We start from the raw sequence: 13,993 nt of genomic DNA on the forward strand, positions 1-13,993 counted from the left end.
GTCTCCACACCACTTGGCGAAGTGACGTCGGGACCACTAATTGTCTCCCCCGTATGGTACCCTCCTCACCCCGTTGGACCCGATATAATAGCCCCCCTGTTACCTCGAAGCCGGGACGCCCCTGTGAGGGTCCTTCCCCGGAGTCGGTGTCCCACATCCACTGCAGTTCCGGGTCCTCATGTTGTGCCCTACGAAATTGGGCCACGCTCACGAACTGTTCTAGGTCGATGTCGCCTGTCATTGTTTCGTTGCGATGGGCTGGGCCCTCGCCGGCCCATCCGTCGCCCCTCTTGATCCGGTTCCTCGCCTCCTGCGTAGCCCTCACTCGCTCAAGGACTGTATAGAATGGGCCCCATTCTGGGCCTAGTATCATCTCACATGCCAGGGTCGGGGCAATTCCAACTCGTAGCTCTCCGCTAAACTCCATCACCCTAAGTGGAACACAGCAAGTCTGGAACCGCATCTCCCCCCCTAGTATGCAGGTCATCGTCAGGGGCCCCTCACTCTTCCGTTCCCTCTGCAGAGCGAGGTCTGCCCGAAGTAGGGAGTGGGAACACCCCGTGTCCAATGTGGCCTTAACCACCCTCTCTCCAACCCATGCGGTTACTACGGGCCAGTTCCATCCCTCGTTCTGGGTTGCCGACCCGAAACTGCAATCCATGGGTTCCCCTCTCTCCGCCTCTTTGCCTCTATCCCGGGACGGTGGGTATCCTGTAGGGGTGCGACTCAGCTCACTCAGGCCTTCCCCACATTCACAGGAGATGTGTCCGGTTTGCCCACAGCGGTAACACACCACCCCTTTCAGTGGCCCTCGTCTGCTTGTGGGTCCCTCTTTCGTGCCTCGGGAGCCTCGTCCGTATCCCCGTTCCCTTTCCGAATTCGCAAAGGCCTCCGCCAAGCGAAGTGCCTCTTTGCTAGTTTGCGGCTGGTGTCTGCATACCCACCTCTGGGCATCCTCTTCCAAATCCCATAGGAATTGTTCTAACAGGATCTGGTCCATCACGCCCGCCCGGTCGAACTTGCCGGCTGGCAACCATTTGTTGAGTGAGTCCCTTAAAGCTTGCAACAACCCCCGGGGTCGCCTGGCCTCCTTGGACTTTCGGGCTCTAAAGGCCTGACGATGACTTTCTGGTGAAATCTCAAGCCTGTAGAGGATTGCTGCCTTCACTATCTCGTAATCACGAGCTTCGTCCCTTGATAGCGCTCGGTAGGGCGCTTGGGCCTGATCTATCACCAGCGCCCCCAGGTGGTGGCCCCACTGACCACGGTCCAACCCTGTCTGGATGGCTGTCCTCTCGAATGCCTCGATATAAGCTTCTGGGTCATCCTCCCTAGTCATCCGGGGCATTTTAAATAAAGCAGCATTTCGCTGTATCCACTCCTGCTGGTGTGCGCCCTGTTGTTGGTGCACTGCCAGCACCTGCCCTATGTCCTGGATAGCCTGTGTAAGCAGCTCCGTGGGCGCGAGGGCTGGCTGCTGCATCGCTATCGGGTCCTGGGTCGGGACACTGTCCCTTTACCACCGTACGAGAATGATGCCGTTTCCTGACCAATGCACCACTGTGGAGCCTGCGCCTCGCTCCGCCTGGCCTATCGGGGTGTTGCCCCTCCCCTCAACTCGCCTGCCACGACTTGGATGTACTCAATTACCTTCAGAGGGGTCTACAGTGGAGATCTTTATCCTGGGTGGGGCCTCCCAATAGACGGTGTTACTCACAGTTATCGGACGCGGTGATCCACGGGGCTCCGCCTCCCCTACACCCCGTCCACACGCCAACCGCTGGGCGATGTATTCCAGATGTTGCCAGGCCCAGTATGATGGCCTCTGACCGGTTCCCCGGTTCCCAGTCGTCCTCCTTCCTGCTGGGAGGGGTTTCTCCTTTCTCCTCTCTTACAGATAATACTCCTCCGAATCAGGGGGAGCTGGTGGGTGCTCCCCCTGGTTCCAGCCCCCTCCTGGGGCCTCTGCTGTCTCCCCTTTCCTCCCGTCCACAGAGCGCTCCCCTGCCTCCTGGGCATCTGCCGCTTCAGGATGCAGAGAGAGTGCCTCGGCTTGCACTCTCTGACTGCCTTTCGCTTTGCTGTTTGCGAAAGGCTTCCAGCTCTTGCCTAAGCTGCCTGCTTGAGACCCGCAGGCGGGGTCCTCTCCGCTCCGTGCGAGAGCCTGCAGCACGGGCAGCACACCCGTACTCTCTCTCCCTGGCTCTCCTCCCCTCCGTGTCCTGCCGGCGTTTTTAAACCTTCCCGCAGCGGCCGCTCCGGCTGCTGGGATTGGCTCAGCTGTTTGCCGCGCGGGGAACAGCTGTTGCCAGAGCCGGCGTAATGGCGGCTCGCGCGGCTCTTCCTCCCGCTGCTCCTCAGCTGGTACGTATGCCCTTCTGGGGGCTTGCTCTCGGGGTCTGGGGTCTGTGGGTCCCCTCTTCTCTCCCTCACTAGCCTGTGGGGGCACTTCGCTGCCACACAATGTCTTGTCCTAGACCCTTTGGTTTAAGCTAAACCAGACACCCCCAGCTTCCCAGCATCCTCTCTAGGCTGGGTGGGGTTCTCTGCTCCGCAGTTGAGCTGGCCCCTCCCCTCTGCTCCCTGACTGGAGCTCCCACAGAGACTTGCAGGCACAGCAGGGTTTTCTGGCTTCCCTGTGCCCCGTTCCCCACTTGCTGCGTAAGCAGAGATCCCTTCCTCCTCTCTCCCGCAGCACAGACTGTAGCCAGCATGTGGTATGCTAGCTAATGCTGTGTAAGGTAGATAGGACAGTGTCCACTTAGGGCTTTTTGGAGGTAATCAAGGGCTCAGATGGTAATGTCCCTGCATTCCTTGTTTTGGAAAAGGTAGACAAAGTTCTTTGAGTAAATCTGGTATCTTTAATTAGACCAACTAAATAATTGGAAAAAATGTTCTTAGCAAGCTTTTTGGTTAAGAATCCTTCATCAGGCTGAAGAAACATCTGCAGTTGGTGTGTTCTCTACCCTGGATGGAAGTAATAGCAAAGAAGCCAGAGGTTAGTATGCCTTTTCCTTTGGAGAAAACTGTTTAAGAAGAGCTTGTAATGAGTGAGGCTTTGTTTTCTGATGGGGTGTTAAATGCTGATAAAAGAGCTGATAAATATTCTGTTATCAAAGGGGGGACCCCTTCCTAATCACAGTGTCCTACCAGGGCCTGGCCATGCCCCCCTCAGCTCAGCACTGTGCAAGGGAAGGGAGAGCTGCTCTAGCAGCCCCCTCCCCCCCACCAATACCACAGGTGGCAGCTGCAGGCAGTCCCCAATCACCACTGGCCACCACTCACACTGCCAGCAGCATCTGTGGATGGTTGCCAGCTGCTGGTCAGCATTCACCTCCCCCGCACCCCCCTGCTGCTGACACCTCCATGGGCACCAGCAGGAACTTGCCGCTTGCCACTGCCACACTCCTGCCACCGACACCGCTGCCGCCTGTGTGAGATCGCTGTCCCCCCCAGCCTCTGGGGGCATGTAGCTTTCATGGCTCTAGCGCCCCCCTGCTTCTAGCTTGAGCCACTGCAGGCATGTGCCTGCATTTCTGGGGTGTCTGTGGTTACAAAACAGTTTTAGCTTAGCCAGTTTAGACTAACCTGCAAAGATCAAATCAATTCAGGATCAGGCTTTTTGAATGTCTGTCCCTAGCCTAATGAGTCATTGAATCCCTGCAGCAGGGGGACAGAGGTGGGGGGCAATGTCCTGGATTTCACATTATCCCATATGATCACCTTAATTTGTGGATTTTTTTTTCTACCACAGCAGGGTGAAGAGCAGCAGCTCCCAGACACCTAATAAAAAGAAAATGGAGATAGAAAGGGTAAATAAAAAGTAGAATAGTGGGAGGAAAGATAATTCCTTGGAACAGGTGGAGTTAAAGTCTATCCGAAATGACAACAGTTCACACTGACATAGACAACAACAAACAACAGTGACTGACAGGGAACAGGATTAACTGTAGATAACTAGTTACATGTGCCAATGCTTATGGGTTCCCAATCTATACAATGAATTTGGTAATTTTTAACAGGTGGTCAATTAGAGACACACACACTTTTTAACAAAATTATTTGCTATTTAAAATTTTAGAAATCAGATGTTGATTAGTTTTAACCTGCTAATGATGGGAGAGTGTTTCTATGGATGTGTTAGGTAGGATTCTTAGTTCACTCACCTGTATTATATTAGTATTGTTGCTGTTCCCTGATTAACTGACTTTAACTCTTTCAAGTGCTTATGCTTTTGGCCAATATTATTTTGATGTGTGATTTTAAGTATTAACTACACTCTAGAAGTTTATTATCCAAACATAGTAACAAACAAAACCTTTATTTAAATAAAATATTTGCAAAAAATCCCAAACACCATGAAGCAGAGACACAAAGATAATTTTGCCACAGTATGTATTTAGAAGTTACTGAGGCATGAATGATTCTTCCTCCTAGGGGAGTTCCACACATTGAACTATTGTATGATGCATCCCAAATGTAATCATGTTTGTTTTCTACTGAGAATCTTTTAGAGTGCCAGTGATAATCCTCTCATCAGGCATTACCTCATAAAAAAAAAAACAAAGACAAGATCTTGGCAAAATAATTTACCTTCTGCTGTTTTAGATGTTCTAGAAAATAGAATAGAATTCTGGTTTTGTTTGAAAATATGTATCAATTGTTCAACTGGGCTGTTTTACAATAATAGAGATTGCAAAGTAATAGCTGTAGTAAAAAATTGGGGCATGGACAGACTTACAGATACTCCAGGCAAATATAGAGCTATCTTGGGCCCCCTCTGCATGTTACATTTATGCCATGATTAATGTGTTAATTGCAGCATAAATTGCAAAGGTATTTACTATACTAGTACCTAATTTAAAGTGCCATAACATGGCAATCCAGCCATTAAAATGTTCCTCACAATCTAGAACATTTTTCTGGCTGTTTTGTATAGCACCTTCAATTGATCATGTGGCAGGTTTGGGCTGACTGATTGCCCTCATTGAGGTCTTGAACTGGCCCCAGCCCCAGATGTGTGCTCACCTGGCTTTTAGTTTTCACTGCACTAGCAAGTAGAAAGGGAATGATTGGAATCTGATCACTGATCCCATAATCACGCCTCCTGCCTTACGTGTGGCCCAGGCCTTTGAGTAGTCATCACCTATTCTGAAATCAACTGTCAGCATCTATTACAACAGCGCTCCACTAGATGGTGGAGAGCAGGTAACCTTTAGCAATTGACCATCCACAGATCTCAGCAGAATTTTATCTTTAGTGTAATTCATTTTAGGTCAATTTACTCCATTTTTAGATGTTTGTGTTTTCTTTCCAGTACATTTTTTTTAAAAATTGATGTAATTCCAATTATACCAGTGTAAATGGTACCACCTGTCCCTACCCCTAGTCAGGCTGGGGTCTCAGGGAATACCAGAAACCTTCTGTTTAAATTTTACCTTATAAGGAAAGCAAAGGGACTGAGCAAAGACATATTGCAGGCTGGTAACATTCAAGCTTCTCCCACTTAATTTGCATTAGTTGATCATGACCTGCATTTCAGATTAATTCAAGTCCTGCCATTTTATCGAGCTGGGATGACTAAACCTTGTGATGAGGATTTTACTCTTTTTAAATAAATAAATAAATATGTGGAGCTTAAACAGAGATTTTTCACTTACTGAAAGTATTTAAGGCCCCTCTAGACATTCAGGTAAAGGTGTGATAGGATCCGATGTGTGATCCAAACAATGGCACCTCCTGCCATACCACACATGCATGGCAGGAGTTGCGATTGTGGGATCCAGCATCAGGTCCAATCATGCCTTTATTGCCAGTGCAGGGGGAACCTGAGACTGCCATTCCAGGCTCCCCCTGCACTGGCAAGTAGAAAGATCCCTCAGCTGCAGGTCCTGCAGCTGATGGGACTTGCAGCCAGCAGGATTCACAGCTGTAACAGCACCCCACACATTGCCATGATTGCAAGTCCCATCAACTGGCAGGACTTCCTGGCCTGGCAGTGCCCCATGGCTGCCAGGGCACAGTCTCCTCACATGTGGTACTTCTAGCTCCAGCTGTGCATGGTGCAACCCTGTGGCTGGGAACCCCATCAGCCACAGGGAGAGACAATGCTGAACATGCAAATTAAAGCCAGATAGAAACCAGCTATAAATTTATCATGTATTTTCTAGCTCTAACTTTATAGCTCGATGAACTTTTTATGGTACTTTAGTTAATTTGCACATGTAGCCAATCTAAATGAATTGCACAATTACCTGGTTAATTGCATAATACATGTAATGTGTAAAGGGAGCCTTAGAGACATGGAGATATTTCAAGTCTTCTATAATTCAAAAACTATCTACAGGATACCATGAAAATAAATGTGAGAAAGATAAGTGCATGAGCACTAAAAGTGTCCACAACAAGAGAAGTTAAGGCAAAATTTAAGATTGGGGAGAATCTATTATCTTGGCAGTGCTTTGGACAAAAAAATAATTGGCTACCTAGTGAGTGCAAATTACCGTTTTTGATTTGTTAGCGTAAGTATAAGGTTTCATTGCAATGAAGCATTTTTTTAGAAAAAATATGTGATAGATCTGTTTCATTTTCTGCATTCTAATACAAAAACTGCATAATAAATGATAATTGCTATATCACAAAGTCTTCACTAATTGTCACTATATTCCATAGCCATGTTGCTATGCCATAGAAAATGAAATTGATGGTGTAAATGTTTAAAAGATAACATTGAAAACAAGACCTAAAGCTTAAACCTGATCTTGCAGTCACTGGTTTTATTTATTGATTCTTATGGAACTCCATTGGCACTGGGACCAGGTTTTGCTTTGTTCCTGTACAACCAGAAAAAGAAAATGAGAGCCAGGGACTCCAGCCGGTAGGAACAGCTACAGCAGCAGCCAATGCAGAAATCTTTGGATGGCTAGAAACATTTTCTTCAGTTCAGACTGGGCTCTCCCTGCCTCCTGTTGCCTGTTTGGGCCCACCCACTCCCTCCTCTTCCCCCATTTTCACCTCATTTTCACCTGCTTTTCAACCTTTTTCTCTTCTGCCTTGCCTCCCTCAGTGTTTCCTCTCCTTCCTTTTCCCTGTTTGTTTAACTTATCCCCTCTTAAGCAAATCCAACCAAAAATGCTAAAGAACATGTTTACTACCATTACATAATTCACGGTGTTATAATCTTTCTTTCTTTTGCCTCCATCTCTTGTCTAGTTCAGTTGTCAGCCCTTTAGGGGCCGACTAATACTCAGTTTAGACCCTGGCTAGTATAGCTGGACTCCATTCTTGGTCAGTCCTTAAGAACTACCATAACAAACATTACTAAAGAAGAGTCAGGACTGCTTGTTCCAGCAGCAGTAGTTTGACAATTTCCATGTAGAATCCCAATACTACTTACAGATCATACATAGTCTGTGTACAAGCTTTCATTTCTAGAAATTTCCACCACTAGAAATTGTTCCAGGAGAAGGAGCAATACAAGTGTTCAGCCAGAAGCTGCTCTTGCTCTTCTTTCCCTCTCTAAACCAGGGATCAATCTGGGGTGTAAGGTCTCCGCCCCACCCACCCCACTCAGCACATTAAAACTGGTGTCTGGAGCCCAGCATGTAGGGTTAAAACACCAAACCCTGCAAGTGCTGAAAGCTGGATTTTGTCCCCTTAATCTCACTTCAGAGGTTTTGCCTGCAGTTCCACATGCAGGACTGCTGGTGCAGAGCTCTGGATGTGCCCTTCTGGGGAGATGTGTCCTTTCACTTGGCACTTTAAAGCTCGTGCCTACTGCCCAGCTCAAGGCTGTGGGTGCAGGGCTCGCAAGGGCTGTGTGAGAGGGAGCTTCTCCTTGTGTGGAACTCTAAAGCCTACAGCTACAGCTGTGAGTACAGGACTCTGTATGGGCCACAGAGAAAGGAAGCCCTCCTCCCCCCCCCCCCTTGCTTAGTACTTCAAAGCAAGCACTACTGGCACTAGTCTCTGAAGGGCTGTGGGTGGGGGAAGCTTTTTCCCCACTTGGCCCTTCAGACCAGTACACACAGTCCCCTTCAGGAGCAGAGGTAACAGGGAATAAAGCTCCCAACCAGATTCCTGATCTGGGGAAGAGGCAAGGAGCATTGACACATGCTACCTTTCTCCTCCAAGAGCAGTCCAGAATGGGAGGGAAGCTGTGCAGGGATGTAAAGCCCACAGCTCCAGGCAGTCTTAATTTCCCCCCTCTCCTAGCAGAACAGATGAGGAGGTGAGCAAAACAGATGTGAATTCTTTCACAAAGGAGATCTCCCAGGCTGGCCCCAGAAGGATCTTCTCCTGGAAGGGGCATTTTTCCACTGGAAGAAATTGAATGTATGCTTGTACACTTGTCATTTCTACCAGAAGAACAGTGATTCTCCCAGTAGAAATATAACACTTGTTTGCAGCCACCGTGTATGAATTCCCATGAGTATCTGCACAATGTATAAGTTACATGACATGATGTCTTTCAGGCTCTTTTGTCATAGAATATCACCACTACAGAATGTTAGACCCTGACTGCATGCGGCGCCCAATGACTAGGCAGACGATGATTCATTACTCATGGATCCTGTTACTCATTAGCCAGAACTAGCAGGGAGCAAACACCAGCACACATTTCTCGCAACAGCTTTATTCAGAATGGAGACAGCTTTGGGCAAGCTCCCTCACAGACACACAGCCTGTGAACGTGGGGAGCAGTCATGAACAATAGCTCTTTCCACATTTATACACTTTGGTTCATGCTCATTAACATTTACTCCACTTTTGCCCCTTCTTTGGTTCCACCCATATCTCCTCCCCTCTCAAGCTCTGCCTCTGTTTACTTCATTAGCATTAGATTGCCTATACATTTCATTCATTTACATGCCTCTCTGCTAAGAGCGCATGCTCAAGACTTTGACCCCGGCTTCCTCCAGTCACTTGCTGGTTCTTTCTGTTTTCTTGCTGGCTCCTTCGTCTCCAAGGTTTTACTTCTGCTTTATCTCCTGACAATAGCTGGTGGGCTGCATCTTATTCTTGTTACACCATATATACTACACACTATCCCATTGTTAGGAAACTACTTGCTTAAGCATTTGCAAAGTTACTTTTAATATATCATTCTGCTTTATGGTCAGCAGCTTTGCTGAGACACAGAAAAAAGCCTTTATTCAGCTGCAAATCCAGGGCTCCCCAAGATCCAAATACCGTCACCCTAACACAGATATATTTCAAGAAAGAATTTGAAGAAGTCCATATATGAAAAGAGACCTGTTGCATAATATCTAGCTATCTGATGGTTGTTGGCACCATTTCATGTTACTTGCAAAGATTCAATCTTTAGGCAACAGCGACATACAAGAAATAATCCTCCAAAAGTGGGGCAGTACACGTCACTGTTGACGTGTGCAGCTTCTCAAAGGAACTGTGCCAGTGCCAATCACTTGTTCAAGAAATGATCTTCCTCCCTCAAAACACTTGTTTGCTTGCCTGCCTCACCCACAAATGTACACTGAAGCACGCAAGCATTTCAAATATGACTCTGCATCCTTTCTGCCTAAGATTTCATTTCCCTGTACCTCCCTTTCACCACACTCCTCCTGAGCCTCCAAGCTGTCTTGAACTCCAGAAATATTTAGTTCAAAGACAGCTTAATCAGTCACCCTCAGAGTTACTGTAATGTGATCACTACCTTCCAGTATGAGCACTGCGGAGCTTTTAAGGCTATTTTGGTGTGTGCAGTAAATTAAGTTGCCATTGAAGTTATGTCACATGGAGCACACAGGATACATGGCAACCTAGTGTTTCAATAAATGTCAGCGCAATAGAGTCAGGCAATCCTCTTTCCCAAAAGAATCAGGAGTATGATTTGAAATAGTGATTAAGAAATCTACTACCTGCATCCTCTGCTATTAAAGGAAGGACCAGCTTTTAACACAAACAGAACTCCCCTATTTCCTTTAGATCAATACAAAATACATTTCAAAGGGGTGCTAAGACTTCTCTTTTAATCCCCATATTTTATTTCCTTTTAAGAAGCAGTGCCTTGGTACATATGAGTCCAGCTATTAATAACAAACACAGGTAAGTGACTCAGATACCAACAAGTACTTACTAATAGAGGACACCTAAACCAGACCTCATCATGGGATTCTTTAGTCCATGCTAGCTCCTGGCATGGGTTTAAAATGTACTTATGAGTTTGGGCTTGAGGGGAGATGTAAGACGGGACATGAAACTACAGCTCTGATTCACTTTTCAACTCTGTCCTAATTTAATACAACAATGACTGCCTGGTTAGTGGTACAAATAGATCTAGACTGTTTGTAAACCTTAAGCCCTCAATTATTCAGATACTTCCTGTTTTAGGCTAGGAACCGAAGTTGCACAGAAATCAATTTAAGTGAGCAGAAACTCATTTAAACCTGTAACAGAACATAAGTTCAGTGCACATAAACCAGTTTTAAAATGGCCAAAACCAATTTGAGATAAACCTGGTTGAATATAGTACCAGATTTAACTGATTGAGGTCAAATCAGTTTATGGAACTTCTGTCCCAGACCCCTTCTTGGTTTAAGTTAAACAAGAGTCCTCCACCATCTCAGCATGCTCTGCAGCCCTGGGCTGGGCTGTGCTATCTGCTCCAGGAGAGCAGGGCTGGCCCTGCCCTTCTGTTTTCTAGCTGGAGCAGGGACAGGGGGTGGCCAGATGCCGCACCCCTCACCTAAAGTAAAGAGGGCAAGGAAGAGGTTTATTTTTACCTTCCCTCCCCTGTCCCACCAGAACAAACCCCAGCTGGAATCTGCCAGGCAGAGGCACAGCAGCCCCTGCCAGGCATTTCTCCACTCACTGTTCCAGCAGCTGGGATGTGGCTGGCCCCAGCAGCAGCATGAAGCAAATGGAGATGGGAGTTTAATTCCCCCCACCCTGCCCTGTCCCAGTGGCAGAGACCCCAGCCAGGGTCTGCCTGGCCAGGGCGCAGCAGCCTGTGCTAGCCCCGCCTCCCCACCTTGCTGCTGCAGGGGCAGGATGTGGCCAGGCGCTGACCCAAAATGGACCCCTGAAATGAAATGGGCAGGGAGGGGGTTTATTCCCCCTGCTTTCCTCTCCCCACTTGCTGCTCCAATGGCAGGGACAGGGATGTGGCCAGAGGCTGGCCATCATGGCTCCCTTAAGTGAAAGGGGCAGGGAGGGGGGTTATTTCCCCCTTCCCTCCCTCCTCCATGCCAGTGGGACTGGGAGGGGGGAATTAAACCCCCTCCTTGGCCAGTTCACTTGAGGCTACTTCCAGGGCTGGTCATGCTCCCCATTCCGCATAGCTTCCCTGCAGCCAAGGGCACGCTCTTGCACCCCTCAGCTTCTGGCCTGAGCCACTGCAGACATGTGCCTGCATTTCCTGAGTCAAAAGTGAATCTCTATTCACTTGCAAATTGGTTCAATCAATGCAGGTTAGACTAACCTGAAAAGAATGAATCAACTCAGGCTCCATAGTTTTGAATATATGTCCTGAGCCTTAAAGGGAATGCACCTCTCAGCTCTTCATGTTCAGCTAGAGAGTGTGTCTTATGCCAAGAATGGGAGAACATCTTTTATGAATAGGTATGGGTCCATTTAACTCAGAATTGTTTCTTTTTTTCTCAATTGTAAGGCGCTGAACTGCCCTCACTGTAAGGCGCTGAACTGCCCTCACTGTAAGGCCTGATAGATGACATGAGCACTAAGCGATCATTTTTGCCAAGGTTTAACTTTAATTCCCAAAATATCCATTTGAGAATTCCAAATTGCTTGCTTCTAATCTTCAACCATTGATTTTTATTTGCATCTTTTGCAACATTTTGTTTTTAATATAACAACATTCATATAAAGTTATATGTCTGGCACTCAGTCGTAAGTTACCACTTCTGTAAATTCACAACTGAGATTTATAATACATAATTCCAATTCTTGTTGTAATGAAACTGCACAAGATTATGCTTACACAAGTGAACTATTTAGAAGTTGGAGGAATACAGTGAATATACAAGAAGATACAAATAATTTTCTGCTATTTTAAAGGGCAGTTTGTTTACATAGCAATATTTTATTGGAGTTTTATTGGATTTATTGGATAACCTCAAACCTGACAGAGTTGATTGGGTGCTACTATAAAAGCAAACAATTCACACTTCTGGTCTGACAATGAACATCCAATTTATGTTTGGTTTACAAGGCAAAACAATTTTAGCAGCTTAAAAGGAAGAATTAAGATATAGTCCAAGGTCTTATCCTAGATAAAGAAGACAGGTCTGAGTAGAAGGTAATTCCTTAGGTCAGCAGAGAGGAGGTGATTGAAATAGTCTTTTTTATTAAGAATACAGAGAAGGTAGAGCAGAGAAGAGAATGGAACTAAGGCCAGAGCCTTGTGTAACCCCTTCAGGAAATTGCTGGAGTTGGGAAGCATCGTTCAAAATTCATGCTAAAAGAATTACTTAAAAGGCAAAAGGAAAATCAGAAAAAAACTCTTATAAAAGCCAGGAGATGAAAAAATTGCAAGAACACAGTACGCCTTAGTAAAGGTAAGTGACAGTTTGAACAGGATGAAAATAGGGATGGAGTATTGGTTCTGAGGCTGGACTAACAAGTCAGCAAGAGAAATTTCAGAGCAGTAAAAGCAGAAGTACAGGGGGGAAGTGTCCCAGATGGAACAGAAAACTCACTTAGTGAGTTTAGAGATTAAAAGAGCTTAGAAAGGTGAGGAGGGTCTGGGTTAAAGCTATTTTAAGTTCTGAGATACTGAAGCAAACCTATAGTTTAGGAGGAAGATATCATATAGTAGCAATTTTCTTTTGGATGAGATTGATGAGATCCTGTGCAAAGATCTCAAGGCAGGAGGAAAAAAGAGCTTTAGAGATGAGATGAAGGTAGAAGAAAGATAGTAGGAATGAAGACATTGGAGTCAATTAAGTTGCAGCACTAAATTTATTTAGCTATGAAGAGGAGAGATCTGAAGGAGGAGATAAGCATTTTGCAATGGAGAAAGTTGCAAAGTCTTCGGATTTTGCTAGCTGCCCTTTACAACATGATTGTAGGAATATAAAGCAAATGCCAGGATATTCAATAGAGTCTGCTCCAACACACTATAATTACAGCATGTTGGAGTAGCCATGCTTCCCATGTATAGGCGCCTTAGGCTTCTGATTCCCAGATCCTGACCGTGGCTTGGGATTTGGATCCTGACTCATGGCTTCTGACCCCAACCCCTGTAATCCCCATTCCCACTCCCAGCTCTCCCCACCAGGCTGGCCATCCTGGTAGACCCTTAATTTGCAAGCAACATTCCTATTAATAAAACCCAGTATGCTCTTGGCTTTTTTTGCAATAAAAGCATGCTTTTGGTTCATATTCAGCTTATGGTCCATCATAACTCCCAGATCCTTCTTTGCAGTGCTGCAGCTTAGCCTATTCCTCAGTCTGTACTTGTGAATGAAATTGTTCTGTCCCAAGTGCAGACCTTTTCACTTATTCTTGTTGAATCTTATCTAATTGATTTTGGACCATTTCTCTAGTCTATCCCAGTCATTCTGAACCCTAGCCCTGTCCTCCAGAGTATCTATGATTCCATCCAACTTGATATCATTTGCAAATTTGCTAAGCCAGCATTCAATCCCATCATCCAAATCATTACTGAAGATGTTAAACAATACTTGATCCAGGACAGACCCCTAGGGAGCCCTACTTGGTACTTGCTCCCACCTAGATACTGAGCCGCTGATGACTACTCACCAAGTACGATGATTCAACCAGTTATGTATCCACCTTTCCATAGTTTCATCTAGTATGTATTTCCTTATCTTATTAATGAGAATGTTGTGGGAGACCAGGTCAAAAGCCTTGCTAAGATCAATATACCACATCCACTGTTCTTCCCCCATCCATAGAACCTGTCATTTTATCACAAAAGGAAATCAGATTCCTTAGACATGCCTTCCTCTTGGTAAATCCAGGCTGACTGTTTCTGATCACCTTGTTC

The sequence above is a fragment of the Alligator mississippiensis genome, chromosome 1 (genome assembly GCF_030867095.1).
Source record: "Alligator mississippiensis isolate rAllMis1 chromosome 1, rAllMis1, whole genome shotgun sequence".
Lineage (NCBI taxonomy): Eukaryota > Metazoa > Chordata > Crocodylia > Alligatoridae > Alligator > Alligator mississippiensis.